This window comes from Crocodylus siamensis, chromosome 2 (genome assembly GCF_052110815.1).
Source record: "Crocodylus siamensis isolate JL-2025a chromosome 2, ASM5211081v1, whole genome shotgun sequence".
Taxonomy (NCBI): Eukaryota; Metazoa; Chordata; order Crocodylia; family Crocodylidae; genus Crocodylus; species Crocodylus siamensis.
Genome location: NC_143396.1, coordinates 111531431 through 111547863, shown reverse-complemented (window position 1 = coordinate 111547863; position 16433 = coordinate 111531431). Strand labels below are relative to the sequence as shown.

Genomic DNA, 16433 nt, shown 5'->3' with positions numbered 1-16433 from the left:
ACTTCCAAATATATTGTTGCCACTGCCAGGCCATTCAGAGGCTCCAGCAGGCTGCCTGTGCTGGAATATGCAGCAAAGCTCTTCCTAGGGTCCTAGGTCATGAGAATATGATCCAGCTGGCACATAAAGGGCACGGTCCTGTGGCTTGCCTCCAACAGGTGGTTGTGGTTGTGGTTGTGGCTGGTAACAGAATCATAAAAAATTAGGGTTGGAAGGGACATCGTGAGGTTATGTAGTCCAACTCCCAAAATTTCAGACTGAAGATCACTGGCTTATACCTGGACTTGAAATCCTAAGCCTTCCATTACCAAACCAGCACTCAGGCCCTTCAGCCACAGAACAGGCCTGCTAGCTTGTCACAGACACATTGTGCCCACAGGGCCTTGACCTTTATGTGGCACTGCCGCACCAACTAATTGGGCCCATGCTTCCACTTGTGGGGTGCCAGGCCCCCATAGATGTGCATGTTGGAGTGCCCACCCCAGGCCAACTGGCTCTGGACCTCAGCCTCACCCCAAAGCGCAACAAGGTCCATGGCCTCATCCTGGGACCAGTTAGGCCCCCGGGACATGGTGTCAGGGATTATGCCAGCATGGTTCCCTCAATGGCTTTCAGGGACTACAGACCAGGCCTGGCAGGTGCCTACAGTGCACAGCTCAGGTGCATGGTATGAAACAGGCAGGCAGTGGGGTGGGCTTGGCCAGTGCTAGGTTCTGGGAAAGGAGCTGTGGCTGGCCCAGGATCTCTGCTGTGGGACATGGTAAACAGAGGCAGGCAGCAAGTGCCGCAGGTCCCCAGGGTCACTGCAGAGTTTTAAAAGCCAGGCTGGGGCAGGGAAAGAGCTGCCCTAGCCGCAGGGCTGGAGAAGCTCCAAGCTCCATGGCCCTGGGGCTAGTCCAAGGGTAGCCCCCTGGTAGTGGGGCTGACCAGGAGCAAATTTGCTTCTGATCAGAGGCGACATATGAACTACTCTGCAGTTACTATGGTGTGGTTAATTTGCTACCTGCATGTGCACGTAGCAAATTAACCATGCAGTAAACTAATTTACTGCACAGTAAATGCCTGCACATACAGTTGGCAATGCTATATTATACTCAGTTAGTCAACTGCATGGTAATATGTCTCATGTAGCCGCACCCATAAGCAACCTAAAGTAGATATATACAGCATACAAAAAACTAGAATTCTTGGTTCCAAAATGATACCTCTTATTAGACCAACTGGAAAATTGCAAGAAAATTGTCCTTTTCTGCAAGCTTTTGGCATAAGCTTTCATGAGCTGGATGCCTATTACTTCTCATGTATATTCTACTAGGTGGCAGGGTGCCTAAAAGTTTTGGCAGTTGCACAGTTGCAGTCCCATATTTTTTGCATGTAGACCAATTCTAACCAAACTTTAAAAAGCCTGATTTCTCTCACGTTTTTAAAAATAAGGAAAAGTGGTACAGAGATATAAGTGTGCATATATTCTGGTTTCTGTACTTCTAAATCCAGGTAGGTCACCTTTTACCATAACTAAGATATTGCAGTTGTTCCTTAGTAAAGTGAAATATGGCAGTTGTTCCTTAGTAAAGTGAAATATGGCAGTAAATAAAAACTAGCATGTGGTGAGCTCTGAAAAAAAAGGGTGGATTCACGTGCACACAAACATATTACACAAGTATATATGTGTATGTAATATGCTGTGAGTATAAAGAGTGTATCTACTTACACAAATACATAACCATCTATGAAGTACCATTTTAACAATTAACTTGATTGACTGGTTAGTCATTCAAGTTGTAGTTGTGAACCACCAAGTTATTTTAAATCTCTTCAGTGCACATACAAAAAATTAATATGCATCATAAATCACATGTTGCCTCTTAATACAGGATGCCCTGTACCAATGCTGCTTTGATTTTATATTTCTTTTAACAGGAAAATCTTGGGGGGGTGTCCAGAGATTGAAAGGGCCTCTTTAAAGTAGTTGCCATGACCTGTACTCTTCAATTTCATCTTTGTTTCCAACTTTTCTGTATTAACTAGAAGAGCATATTATGATGCATTGTGCATGTCTAAGGAGTACACTGGATGGCAGAATTAGTTTAGCAAATTTAAGCATCAACCTCAAAAGATTTCTCAGCAGTTTTCATCTGATCAATGTTTTCAGGTTTTTCTTTAAAATTATTTTTTTGTATTTCATAATAGTCTAGTCTTAGAACATGCTAATTCTCTGTCTTCCTCTCTATATTCTGTTTCCCCAAAGCTCTTGGCAACAGCTGGAAATATCATTTTTGGGCTGATTTGTATATGACTATATATAACATACAGTATTATTGCACAGACTAGCATGATAACTGATCAAAATTAGAGTTCTTTGAAAAGGCTAATTTGTAAAGCAGAATTTTAACTTTTTCCAGTTTCCCAAGAACAACAGAAAGAAATCTAGCTTTTGTATGTCTTTACCACAAATGATGCACGTAAGTTATACTCACATTTCTGGCATATACATTATCTCTTGCATTGTAAAATTATTTTTGTGCGAAATAACTATTCCTGCTAGAAGGAGCTTGATAGGAGTTTGGGATATTATTTTTTAAAGGGTAAAATTAGGGAGATTATCTGGAGTCTATAGGTCAGCATAAAAGCCTTAAAACTCTAAGGACCTGGGTTCTCCTGATCTCTGCTCTGACACTGACTTACTGGGGAAGCTTAAGTCATAAATTAGGCTTCTAAATGATTTGCTTTTCAGAAGTTCTGAGTACCTGAAGATCTCACTAATAGTATGACTCAGGAAATCCAGCTTCTCTCTCTTTCTCTTTAAAAGTGACTTAAACTTTATAAGCATCAATTTGTGGCATTAATCACCATTATAAATGTATGTAATATTAATCAGACTCTCTACAAAATATTTGGAGAGTCAACGTTGGAAAAAGTAAAGAGAACTAAATGACTGTTGCTAGTTGATTTTTTTCTTCCTGGAATGTAGCCCTGTTAGTCAAACTGGAAGGGTGGATGCTTATACAGCAATTTTGGGAGAAAACCCCTGAAAATACTGAAATTTCCCAGATGTGTCAAAAAGCATATTGTATTAATCTATTTCCTATTCTTAGCTTCTTCTTTCATCAAGCATGTTTAAATCTTTATTTCCTTGATTTTGGGGGGGGTTGAGGGATATCCATTTAAGGGGCTTTTTGTCATTTGGAAAAGAGGAAGGATGATGGAGGAGATCTCAGAGACTGTGTTTATTTGTCTGACTGAGAAAGTCTGGAATAAAGATGGGATGTTCAAAAACCTAGCTTTGCTTCTATTAAAATCAACAGTAAAAACTCCATCAGCTTAGACAGCAGCAGAATCATGGTAACACTGGGCACTTTTGAAAGTCCCATTCTAAAATTCTAAACAATTTTGTTTTGAGAAAGTTTATACAAATACATTGGCCTCAGCAAATGGTCCCTATAACTCATTTCTATCAGTCATAAAGAGGGGCAGCTGGCATGCCCAATTTCTGTCTTATATGTTTCAATAGGCTTGATATACACTCCTTTGAAGAAAGACTACACTCAAAGGCGGGTGATGAGGTTAGTTTAACCACTACTTGCATCTACTTGCAGTTGGTTTAGTGGCCTCCCTAAAAAACTGAGCACTTCAATTTCTTCCCTACTGGAAATCATTGACAAGTACAGTGGAATGAGTAGAAATGAAATTAAACAACACAAACCAGAGAGAAAGCCTTTAGATTTGTAAAACCTAAAGATTTGTCGCTTTCTGTTTAGCCAAAGGATTCAGAGATGACCTAATCATCCCAGTAATCTTAGGCTTACTTTCTGTACATCCAACTGTCAGTACCTATGGATATCAGGCTGTTGAACTAGTAACTCTCAAGCAAAGTATATGTTCAGAGCCATAATGTTGGGACTCAGAATTTTCATGGACCATAAGTTGCATGGCTATTTTCTGGCTGGAAATCAGGATCATCATTAAGAATATTTGTTCTTCTAGGTCTTTTGATTATCTGTAGTGCTTGTAAGAGAAGCTATGCCAGAATGAATGCACCTAGTGTTGGAGTCTAAGCAGTACCAGGTCTGGTTAGTACTTCCGTCCTGGACAGCACTACTGGAAGTCCTGGACAGCATAGACAAGAAAAAGAGTTCTCACCAAACACTTATGGCATCATCTAGACCATAGAAACCAAAGCAGTGGCAAAACCCCATCACTTTTGCTGAGCTGATGGCAGGCATAGAAGGAAGGGGTCTGTGCACAAATTATTGTGAAAGAAGGCCAAGCCATCTTCTCTTTTTGCCTTTGAAAAGGGTACCCTGGGTTAAGAAGAATATCCTTTCATTCTCTGTCCCCCTCATAAGTACTTACCATGTTTTTTTAAGAAACTGATTTACTGTATATTTCAATATGAAGGAAAACTGAGCTCTCCTAACACTATGCAGAAGACCACTAGCATTTTCAAATCGAAAGGCCAACTACAGCAGAACCTAAAAAGCATTTTGTCCAAGACGGCCACAATTTCTGAAGTAGTAAAAAGGAAAATAAAAGCATGCAGCATGTATTTGCTCTGCACAAAGGAGTAACTCCACCTTTACCCACATACTCTCCATTTGTTGTAGGAGAAGAGCAGTTCACCGATTAGCACTATCCCAGAAAAAATATTTGCATTCCCAAAGCACTTCACTGCCCCAGAAGTAGGGAGGAGATTCTTTTCCTCTCTGACTTCTTGTACATTCAATCAGATCAAGGCACAGTCTAACTCTGAGTTTGTAATTTGGGTAACTCAGGAGTAATTGATAGTAAGATGACATGAATCGATGCCTGAAACTCATTAAGTAAATAAGAAAAGAACCTAATTATAGCAGAATCTTCATTCCCTCCTCCCTTCTCCCCCACTATCTCATTATTCCTTACTTCCTTCTGACTGAGGTTACAGATAACCTAGTAGTATTCAAGATTTTGGAGCATTTGGAATTTTTATGATTATGCATTACATTGAGTGCCTCATGGGTGGTGTCCAATTTTAAATTTCAAGCAGAAGCGTTCAAACAATGTGTCAAGAAAGGTATAAGCTTTGCGGAAGCATGGGAATTTAACCGTGGTAAAATATTTTTAAAAATTAATTTCCCAATGTAAAATATAGTTTAATAGTATTAAGCCAACCACATATTAAAATAATCATTGGAACCACAAGGAAATGAAAATATTTGCATCTTGAACTTGGAAACCATTTTTGTAAACAGCTTCTCCAGATGGTGGTTTGTCTCAAGAGCATAGATAATATTATGAGGTGTGGGTAAACCATTCAAACAAAATTCCCAATTTGTTTTGGATAGCAAATCCTTGGAGAAATGAGGGAATTTAAGTAAAAACATGTACAGCTTTTCTGTTAATGACAAACTCATCTGCACACAACATTTCATAAATCAAACTGATTTTAGATCATTAACGCTGTTCATTGTCTATGAAATAACCTTATTGAAAAAACTGGATGAAAAACCTATATTATAACTAGAACTGTTTGTTTATTTGTCTGTGAATTTAGGTCAACTTTGATGAATGGCTTTTTGGCTGAAAAAGAAAAAGGGAGATTTTTTTTATTCTGTTTATTTTCAGTATTTTTTAAACGAAAGGCTTTAATTTTCATTCTGAGATGGCCTTCTCATTTCACAATTTGCCTTGATTTTAAATAAGGTTAGAAGAAACTGATTAAGCCACAAATCAAAACATGTCATTTAATTAAAAAAACCAAATGCTTTGTTTTGTTTTCTTAGGTCAAACAAATGCTTTTTTAAATCTAATGTGAAATGGAACATTTTGTTGTGGATATGATACATCTTGGATCAACATAAATACATTTATTCAGAATTTTGGAGAACGTGGGAGACTTTGGAGAACTTTGGAGAAAACAAGACAGAAAAAAATCCACTTCAGGGTAACCTGAATCAATATCTTTCCCTGATATTTTTCCAGTTCAATCAACAAACTAAACATCTATTTTGCACATAATTTTAATTGTTACATTATATGCCTTTGGAGAACTTGCAATGTTTCACCACTTCTGAGGCATGGTATAATTTGTCCCTAATATTTAAATGAGACATATTAAACCTGAGATTGCAATGACTTCTAAGGACAGATGCAGTGTGTCATCTTTTACTTGCTGATGATAGCTGGTAGGTACATCCGGATGATAATGTGAACATTTGGTTGAACTTTAGAGAATTTTTGTTCCATAGCAAACCAATTAGACTCAAATCATCATAGTTTTTAGTGAAATTATACCAATGTTTAATTTAATCCATTATATTAGTTTTCAAAACAAATGAATATGTCTGTGCTTTCTGAGTCAGTAATTCCTTTAAATTATTGCTATTTGAAGCAGGGTTAAGAGGAATTATTCAATGTCTAATTTTAGCTAAAATATATTCTATAATCAACTGTAATTTTGAAGCAAGTATGCTGTACACTTGAAGATTAATAAAAATGGTTAAATAGGGATTCACATGCTTTAAGAGTACACTGAATTCTCACCATAAACTACAAATGCCACTTCCATATGTTCACCTGACAAATTCAGTTTCACTCATCATCCATGTGCAAAGAATTTTAGGTGTTTAAAAATAAAATTTTCATATATCAAAGGATAGAGAAAACTTAGACTATAGAACAGATCTGCTACATGTGGTCCATACAATTTTTCCACATTACAGAAATGCCAGAATTACCAGGTTACTTCTCTTTAGCTACCCACGCTGTACCAATTCCGTGGAAAGGAAAATGTACCTGTGCTGATGGAAATCAAAGAAGTTAGATTTGCATGTAGCAAATGATGTGTGGGTTTTTTTTACATCCTCAGATTTGGCAAGTTGTCTGAAAAAAGACTTGAAAAAAGAAAGTTGTTCCAGCCTTCCACCATCAAAGTAATGGAATAATACAAACTTTGTAACAGGCTGAGAGAAAACAAGAGACCTGTAATGAAGTTGAAGATAAGCAAACCATGTATACAAGTATAAGTAGTGCTTTAAATATTACTATTTTACAAATGCTCTTTGAACCAAAAACTGGAGAAAAGGGACTTTGTGTTGTCCCCAGTACACTCAGAGATCCCCTTTCTGACTTTAATGCCACCGTGTAAATGACTATCTGTTTAGAATGACGCACATCATCTGTGGCACAGTTGCAGAGTCCTCTCAGTGTAGATGCCTGTAACGTTTTGTAATCTATCTGAACTAGACAAGTCTGCAAATACCAAATGCACACAGATCAAGGTATCTGCTTTGTTATGTCTCTCTCTTTCCTTCCTCCTCATCTGCGCCTGTCTCACTTGCAAGTAAAGTGTGCAATTAAACTAGTTGAAAACAGTGTTTCACTGCTAAAATTTAAGCGATTTATTAAAAAACCATTGTATTCTTGCCTTACTAAAGATAACATCAACGTACTGTGTACTGAAGGGTAGTTTAGTCTACTTTAGCTTCTAAGAATGTCTTATTCAAACACCAATAGTCCCCTCCTTAGTATACAGGCACCATGCAATGCAGTTATGGTCTCATCGCATAATGTAGAACATCTGGGAGAACTGCCACTTGTCAAGCCAATCAGGACCCTGCTGACAGACAGCAAGTGCACATTATAATGAAATACCATTCCACAGCTGTTTGCAGAATTAATTTCCCTGTAGAATTTTCTAATTAGTTGGCTCTTTCCAGTCTGTTCCCCACAGAGGAAGCAGAAAGAAAGCAAAAGGCCAGCACCTGCTCCTAAAGCTGAGGCTGGGAAAAAAAAATTGAAAGGGGTGACATATACAGTAAGTACTTAGGCCCTAGAAAGTCTTCCATCCATCCAGCTGCAAGGATGAAGTAACTCTATTTGGATGCTTAATGGAGATTCGTTTGGGGGAGGGGGGAGAAAATTTCCAGTGGCTGAAATTCCAGACAGTTAACCACATTATTGAAAGAAAAAAGGATTTGTTCAAGTGTTGTTAAAATACTATCCTGCAAAAAAAAAAAAAAAAAAAGCATAACCTGCAAGAAAAGAAAGATGGATGAATCAAGCCCATTAGGATGAATTTATATGCAGCTTCAGCAATTACCGGTAGATCATTTTTGATAGCTTTCATTTTTTTCCATAGTTAAAAAATAAAAAAAAAACCATTTTGTTGGAATATGGTAGTTGATACCACCTTAGAAGGAACAACTAGAACCATAAAATACATTCCTAGCAGAAGTGAGTCATGGTAGCAAAAAGAACAACATAGTTATTATTTGTTAACTTACATGCACTTTTGGATTCTAAAGGAATAATCACAACTGAATATTTCAGAAACTATATTATCAATAAATACAGACTGACAGGAAGCACTTCTCTTACCCCCTGCAAATAACTTGTGATTCGAAGTATGAGCAAGGTAACCTTTAATACTGAAATTACAGAGAAACATTGCTGTAACACTGGATACACCATATAATAATCATAAAGAAAACATTTTTAATTCTGGTTTTAGAACACCACATGATCGATGTTTCTGTATTTCAATATTATCTTCATACACAATATTTACTTTCTTCCAGTACATATGAAACATGCACAATTAGAAATGTTACTAAATGCAGCACAATATCCAATCAACTGATACCCAATCACACAATACATAACTAATTAAATTTAGTCCATTTTTTAAGTCAAATTTATGTTTAAGGTAGGCCATGATTCTAGCTGGATATATGTATTAGTTTATATAGAACAGTGGTTCGCAACCTGATTAGAGTCAAATCATCCCTTGAAAATGCCAGCTGTTAGTTTTTACCTTTTTGTTTTTACTACAGGAAACTAAAAGTGCAATTCTTCTGCAGCAAAGAACCCAGAAAGACCAAAAGAAGTCAGATGTTTTGGATGGTATGGATTTCTATTTGAAATTTCTGGGTTTATCTTATGAATCACATGTAGGTGTTCTGTACATCTATCAATGCTAACATAGTGTGGCATGTAACCACACCTTTAAAAGGATCTCATAGCAAGCCAGGATTCCATGGTACCCTGGTTGAGGATCATTGATTAGAGAGACCCTTGGTATTTAACCTCTACAAATATATCTTTTATTTAGACTCTGACATACTTACATATACTCTGATACACAAGATGCTGCTTGAAGGTTACTGAACTCAGAAAACTAACTTTACCCGTAAAAACGTAATTGTAAGTTCTAGTGTTTTAAGGACTGACTTTAGGATTGAAGCCTTTTCACCTTTTAATTTGTGCCCATTTGAAAAGGGTTCATATTTTAAATGGAATCAAGAGAATTATTTGGAGTATAATAACAATGTGTGATTGATTAATTTTGGGTTGTGATTTCATGCACTGAGTTCAAATGTTCTACATTTAGAATTTGTAAATTGGATCCCAGTTCACTTTTGAATAAGCACACAGAGAGAAAAGTGTGAGAGTTCTTCTGGATAAGAGGGAAATATACAGCATTGGCTGAGTGGGAAAAATGCCCAGACTTTGCTCTCTGCTCTAAGGTAACTTGGGAACTTAAAAAAATATGAATGTCATGCTGGGGGGAGAGACAGTTAATGCTGTTACACAGGACACTTGGCAATATGTCCTCATAATGCAACAATTTGTAGGAAACAAGGGAAGGAGAGAAGGTTAAAGACTGAAGTTTACCCTCTCAGTTTTAGGTGGTAGCAATGAACGGGATTTTGAAAAATGGCTGTAATAAGTTATTTCACCCTTTAGATGTGCTTAAGCTCCACTGACAGGAAGACTTTCAAAGCTTTTAAAAGTCTCCCCATAATTCTCAATATAAACAAGCTTTGGTGCTCTACCCTGCACCTCCCTTCCTTCCTTCTCCCATTTAACTGCAGGGCAAAGTAAAAGCCGGCAAATAAAATGGATTCTTGATACAGCAGTGTTGTTATTATGACCATGATGGCCCAAGGATATGAGAGTGTGTAAAGTGAGGAAATATCTTTTATTAGACCAATGTATATAGTTGCAGGAGATAAAAACAAGTCTTCCAGGTGTGAATGCCACAAACCACCAGCAATCATGTCAAAAATACAAATAAAGCACTGACCTATGGACAGGTTTTCAAATGTCATCACATCTATGACAAGAATACCCGCAACATCTGCCTCAACAACCTAAAACTTCTCTTACCAACTCTGACACTCCACCAGGAACATAGAAGGCATCTTTGAATGAGCCATTTAAAAAGCTCCCAAAACTTAAAATCGTACAAAAAGAACTCCCACTAATCATTCATCCATGGTGGTCACATACCATCCCACATGATAAATAATATGACAGAACATCATTAAGAGTATTGCAAACTTCTTTTTGAGCAACTTCTTACCCTGAAAACATTATTCCCAATCCCCTGCTTATCCCTCCCCCTACTTTCAAATAATCCCCAAAGTTGCTAAACAGTCAACAGAAGCACACTCCCTGTTGACCTACAAACTCCAAATGGAAATAGACCCTGCCAAAACAAAAAATTCAAAACCTGCCAATACAACATGACCACAATCACAATCAATATTCTTCACAACAAAAGCTTAAGAATCCACGAGTCCTACACATGCCTTTTGCAGTATGAGACATACCTTATCCCATGCACCAAATGCCTTCATGGGCTAGGGACAGTTTACACATAAACTGGTTTAAGTGATCAGAAACTGGTTTAAACCTGTAACAGAACAGATGTTCAGTGAACATAAACCAGTTTGAAAATGGTTTGAGATGTAGTATCAGAGTTAACAGATTTAGTATCAGAGTTAACCAGGCTGAAACTGTTTATGCAATGTCTGTCCCAGACCCTCTCTGGTTTAAGATAAGCTCCACATCAGAGCTAGCCCCTCCCATCTGCATAAACACTGCTATCAACTCCCCCCCACCCAGCTTGCTTGCCTGTCAGTTTGCTGCAGACAGTATACAGAAGCATGGAGGGAGAGTGAAAAGCTCTGTATCATCAACAGAGGCATGCACTTCACTGCCTCCCACCTTGCCTCAGAGTGCTGCCCATGGCACAACACTGCCAGCCCTTGAGCAGAGAGCAGAGAAAAGCCTGAGACTTTGCCTTTAATAGGAAGGCCCTGGGAACACAGGCAAACCAGGAGACATCTCATAGCTGGAGCCGGATCTGAGCTCCCTCAGGCTCCACATGGGCAGTGGGCCTATGTGCACTGAGAGGCAGGACACAAGGAGAAAATCTGACAGCATGATGATTGAAATATAGGACTTGGACCCTGGTATCATGTAAACCACATTGCAGGTGGGCGTGGGACTAGCACTTGATCCCCAACAGACCCTGGACCCTCTGTATCTGAGGGGTGCTACATATCCAGAGACACCATTTGCTGCATCAGAGCCAGTCCCTTTCTGCTGATAGCTCCTCAGAGACCCTGCACTGACACAGAGACCTCTCACCAGATCTCCTGATCACAGTACAAGGAGCCAAAGAACACCCATCTTTCCTCCAGATTCCAGGGTGGGGACCAGAAAGTGCCCAGTCCTAGTCCCAGCATGGTGGACTGAAGAGTGCCCACCCCCTTCCCTGTCCCAGCACAGGGACCCAAACAGCACCCACCCCTCCCGGCACTGATCCTGATGGTGCTGAGGCAGGGCCTACTGCATGGAAAGGTAGGAATCAATACTCTACCACACAGATGTGATGAGGAACCAGGTGCAGAGGAAGCCCAACGCCCCCAAGGGTGGTGACAAAGTGTGGTCCATACCAATGGATAGGAGGGCAGGGCAGTAATGGCCCCACCACCCATTTCCTGCCATCTAAGACTGTCACCTGAAGGAACTTGTGGAGCTCTTCCTCACTCCCTGTCTGTGGTGGCTTATGGCTGTGACAGGTATTGATGTTCCATGCCCAGTGCCATGCCACCAGGATGGGTGGCAGATGGGAAGCTCAAGTGAAGGGCATGTGAAAAGATGCAGTGATAAGAACTGCTGGCATTGTAGTACATCAAGGGCAAAAAACATTCTCCCCCCAACCCACACCCCCACACACACACACGCACACAACCTTTGCCAAAACAAGCACTGTTGAGAAGATAAGAGTCCTGAAAGAGAAAGCAAGACCTCATGTATGGTGCTGGATTGAATCCTAGGGTTGTTCCAAGGCTCAGGTTCCAAGCAAGGTTTTTAGGCAGCACTTGACCAGTCCAGTCCCTGCCCATGGCTCTGTGACAGATGAGTCTCAAAACCAAATCATTCACTGTAGTCAGTGCTCAAGATCTCACACAACCCTGGTGCCTTCTAGGAAAGCACGTTGCCCCATTGCCCCTCCATTCCCCAGGATAACACATTACAACCCATTCCTCCAGTGGTCTGGCAGCCCCTGCTGCTGCTTCAAGGCACATCAGTGGTGGTGTGGACCATAGGGACCATCAGTGGTGGTGTGGACCAGAGGCTTGGAAGCAGGAAGGGGGTGCTCTAGGCTGGACAGCTCCTTCTCTTTCTCCCCCACCTGTAATCACAGGAATCAAGTGGGGTAACTGAGGGCAACAGGCAGCACCAGGTGGGCAAAAATGTCCCTCAGCTGGATCTTCAGAAGGTGAGGGCTGTGTCACAATGGATGTGGCATCTTGGGGTTACATGCCACCATGTCAGAGCCAGAGATGACACTCAAGCTGGACTCTCAAGTTAAGTGGTATTCCCAGCCTTTCAACCATACCATCAATGCATGCAACGAGCTTCCAGGACTTGAACAACTCTTGAGAGACCATCTACTAAACAAGAAGCCGGGCATAAAGGGAGGCCCCCCTGACACAGTAATATATGCCCTGCTTCGGGCACCCAGTGACTTTTGCCATGGAGACATTGGGAGACATTGTGCTCCTGCAGCACAGTTAGAATCATAGAAAATTAAGTTTGGAGGTCCCACAAGCAGGCAGTCCCTGCATACTCTTGGGAAACCCAGAATCCCTGTCTGAGTTTCCTGGGAGAGGGCTACCCACTTCCCGCTAGGCAGCCTGTCCAGCACAACAGTGGGGCCTCCTACCTACTCAGAGCACAACTAGTTAAAACAGTTGAAACTAGGACCCAATCCCAGATGGGCTAGGTGGGGGAGTGCAGCACAGATCCCAAACCCAAGGGAGACAGATGGGGCATTTCCAGCTCCTGCCTCTGCGGGAGTATCTGGCCAAAATATGGCAGGGGCTGAAACTTCTGCAGTTATATCCTATATTATCAGAAAAGTGTAATGCATTTCACAAAGCTGCAGTGCCTCTTGTCTCTGTTTTCAGAGACATCATCAGCATGGGGGAGGGAAGCCTGCAGAGGATGTGACAGCAGCTCAAGATAGGCTGCCACAGAGTTGCAGAGTGCATGAGAAATGTCAGGTGAGAAGGCAATGTAGCAAGGACAATGCTAGAAAAACCTTGTAACTGCTTCTTAGTGCCAGCCATGTACTGCAGCCTCTTAGTATTGAGAGTTCTGGCACCAGCATAAGGAAAGACTACGGTGTGGAGGGGGGCATTGTGGGGCTGAGAGATGCCTACATCCAGTCTGCTGAGGTGCAGGACATGGGGTTTAAAGGCTACTTGACATTTCAAGGAGGCTACCTGTACCAGGGCAAAGTCGGCAGAGTCCCAGTGGCAAAATAGGAAGTTCATGAACCAGGGCCTGGATCACTTTGCACAAACCTATGACACTCCTGACTGGCATCAATGTTGTCTTCCCAGAAGACATCACAGAACTCCATGTGGTGTGAGAGGCTGGTCACCATGGTATGCCCTACCCCAGGGACTATTCCCCAGGCCATGAGAAACAAGGATCCCCGCCTCCCTGGCAACTTAATTGGAGACAGCAGCTAGAAAGTGGACCAGGAACAGGAGAGTTGGGACAGGACCTGTGCCCCTTCTCCCACAAATGCCAAACACTTGCAGAGGTTCTATCAATAGGGGTTTAGGCCACTCAAAGTAACCCACACAACTCAGATTAGTTTGTTTGAACATTTGTACATATCTTCCAAGTCTGTCACTGTAGCACTACATGTTTATCTGTCTCAAACAACAGTTTCTATACACCTTATGATATGCTCTGAACATCAGCTGAAACAAAAGGGGCTGATTAGTGCTTTGCAGTAATAACAGAATTTGGGTTTCTGAACTGCAGGATGATGTTTATAATGAGACCTGATTTGTATCAGTCACCTTTGTTCAAAATAATGAGCAAGCAGTTATTCTAGTTCACTAGATTGATTTAACTGATAAGTTAGTTGCTAGGTTCAGATAAACGTTTGAAAATACAGCGTATTTTTATAACTCACCCACTGGCTGAGGGGATAGGACTGGATATCTTCTCAGGATCCCCAGTGCTGGAATATATCAAGCTATTGCATTTTGAACAGATTTTTCACAGGTGAAGCAATCTCCTATGGTCATTCAGATACCTTATATGTGTGCAATCAAAGTGGCTCCTGACTTTCACCTGTCAGGATTTCTGAGACTTCTGATACTGCTACTGTTTGCAAGGAGTTATACTGTCCTTTGTATCTGGCTCTATTGCTATACTCACTGGCATCTTTGGCCTGCCTTCGCTGTAGTGAATAACCTGTGGTATGTCACTACTTTCTCTCCACCTTTTCTATCACAACAAATCATGGAAGCGATTGTTCATAGGCAGTCCAAAGAGCTCCTTCATTGACACCTCAAACCTATCAACTAAATTGTGCTACATCTACAGGTTCAGTTCCACTGGAAAAAGTCAGTTATAACAAATAGGTATTTATGCCATTGTATATTTCTACCACAATAATAAAGGCATTTTCATTGACATTTACATTTTCCACCCTTGCTATTAATCTTCATATTTCATATACATACACAGGAGACCAGATTTCATTTCCATGAATGGGCTACAATGTTTTCTTATGTTATTCAATCTCCTATAGGCTCTAATCCAAACCAAGCAACTAAAATAAAACATGGCTTCCTTTCCTGGGAAGGTTGCACAACCCCAGTATCCAACTTTCTCCCTTACCACAAACACCCAAAACAATTGTGCAATAGCCTAGGAAGGAATGGTGAGATCAGAGCCGTGACTGAGGACATCCTGACATGGGGATCTGGCAGCTATTCAATACAAACATAATTAGAGGACTTACCCTTGCATGAAGTATTTGCTTTCTTGATAGTCACCAATCTTAACCTCCAAGAATGCTCCCAAATCAGATACAGTGTTCCTGGAGGAGGGCAAGCCTTTTCAAGCCTCTCCTCCTTGCTTTTCACAACACAGATATAAAGAAAGAACCAACCTACAGCATCATATATATTCCATAAGTGGGACTGTTTCAATAGAAAGAATAATTTTGGTCTCAAAATCACTCTCAGGATTCAAAGAGCAAAGATCCAACACAAGTATTTGAAAATGGATACAATCTCAATCTCTCTCTCGTTCTTGTTTCCTCCTTTCTTCCTAATACTACACAGTAGAGCATAATAAATATATAAAAAGAAAATGTTTGAAATTCATAGGCATTCATGTAACCCCCTGTGGGCTCATCCTACATTCTAGCAGGCTTTTCTGGCAGTTGCGATGTCACAGAATGATGAGAATGCTTTGTGATTCCTTAGAGAGCGTTTTAGGATATGTGTATCTGTATTTCTTTTGCATTTGAAGCTCGGGGGTCAGTAAGAAGGTACAGACACTTTTTTTGAAAAACTGGCCTCTTGTGCACATGAGGTTACAAGTCCATATGAATACCAGTCCTAAATCATGAAAGTGTTAATCTTTCATGATTAGTAGGATTATGCTAACCTTACTATAGTAGGGTTATATAAGCCTACTATAATTTATCGGGGTTATACTACCAGCTTCCTGGCCAGGAAAAGCAGAAAAAGGTTGGAAATGCAAATTCTTGACACATCCAAGATTGCTCCTTGAAACAGCTACCTGATTATCAACCTGATATCTGAGTTAATCAACCTAATTGAATCAGTTATTAGATAAAAGTGCCAAAAAGCCCCACCAAAGCATGCAAGCTATACAGAAGTTGAGCAAGCTGAGTCAAACTGATGCAATTCCTCTTCTGGTAAAGGGCTGGATATTTTTTTTCCACATCTGATAGCACCCTTACAGCCCCATTGGCCCAGGTAGGCATATCCTTTTGTAGGCAATAACCTACTTCATAAGATGCCGTGAATGGAGTTGGATGAAATGGATTGTTGCCTACAAAATCGTATGCCTCTCTGGACCATTTAATCTATAAGCCCACGTTCAGACTTGCAGGCATGTGCAGTTTGTGGCACTGCAAACCTCTTCGCAGCACCATAAACTGTACATGGGGAACATTAAAATGTACCCCATGCCGCAAATTTGCAGTGCAGGCCCAAAATTTGCTACTGGGATATTTCAGTAGCAAAAAAAAAAAGTGCTGGGAAAAAAAAATGTGGTGCATGCAACAGAAGCATGCGCCAGAAGACATAGAAGCT

General features: G+C 40.5%; 1 long non-coding RNA gene across 1 annotated transcript in view; it reads right to left on the bottom strand.

Annotated features, from left to right (window-relative positions):
* Positions 1 to 15192, bottom strand: part of LOC149870631 (uncharacterized) — a 127052-nt gene extending 111860 nt beyond the window's left edge. The window contains exon 1 of the long non-coding RNA XR_016440799.1: positions 15107 to 15192. This is a non-coding gene — a long non-coding RNA (uncharacterized LOC149870631). The remainder of the gene's footprint in view (positions 1 to 15106) is intronic.
* Positions 15193 to 16433: the final 1241 nt, after the last annotated feature.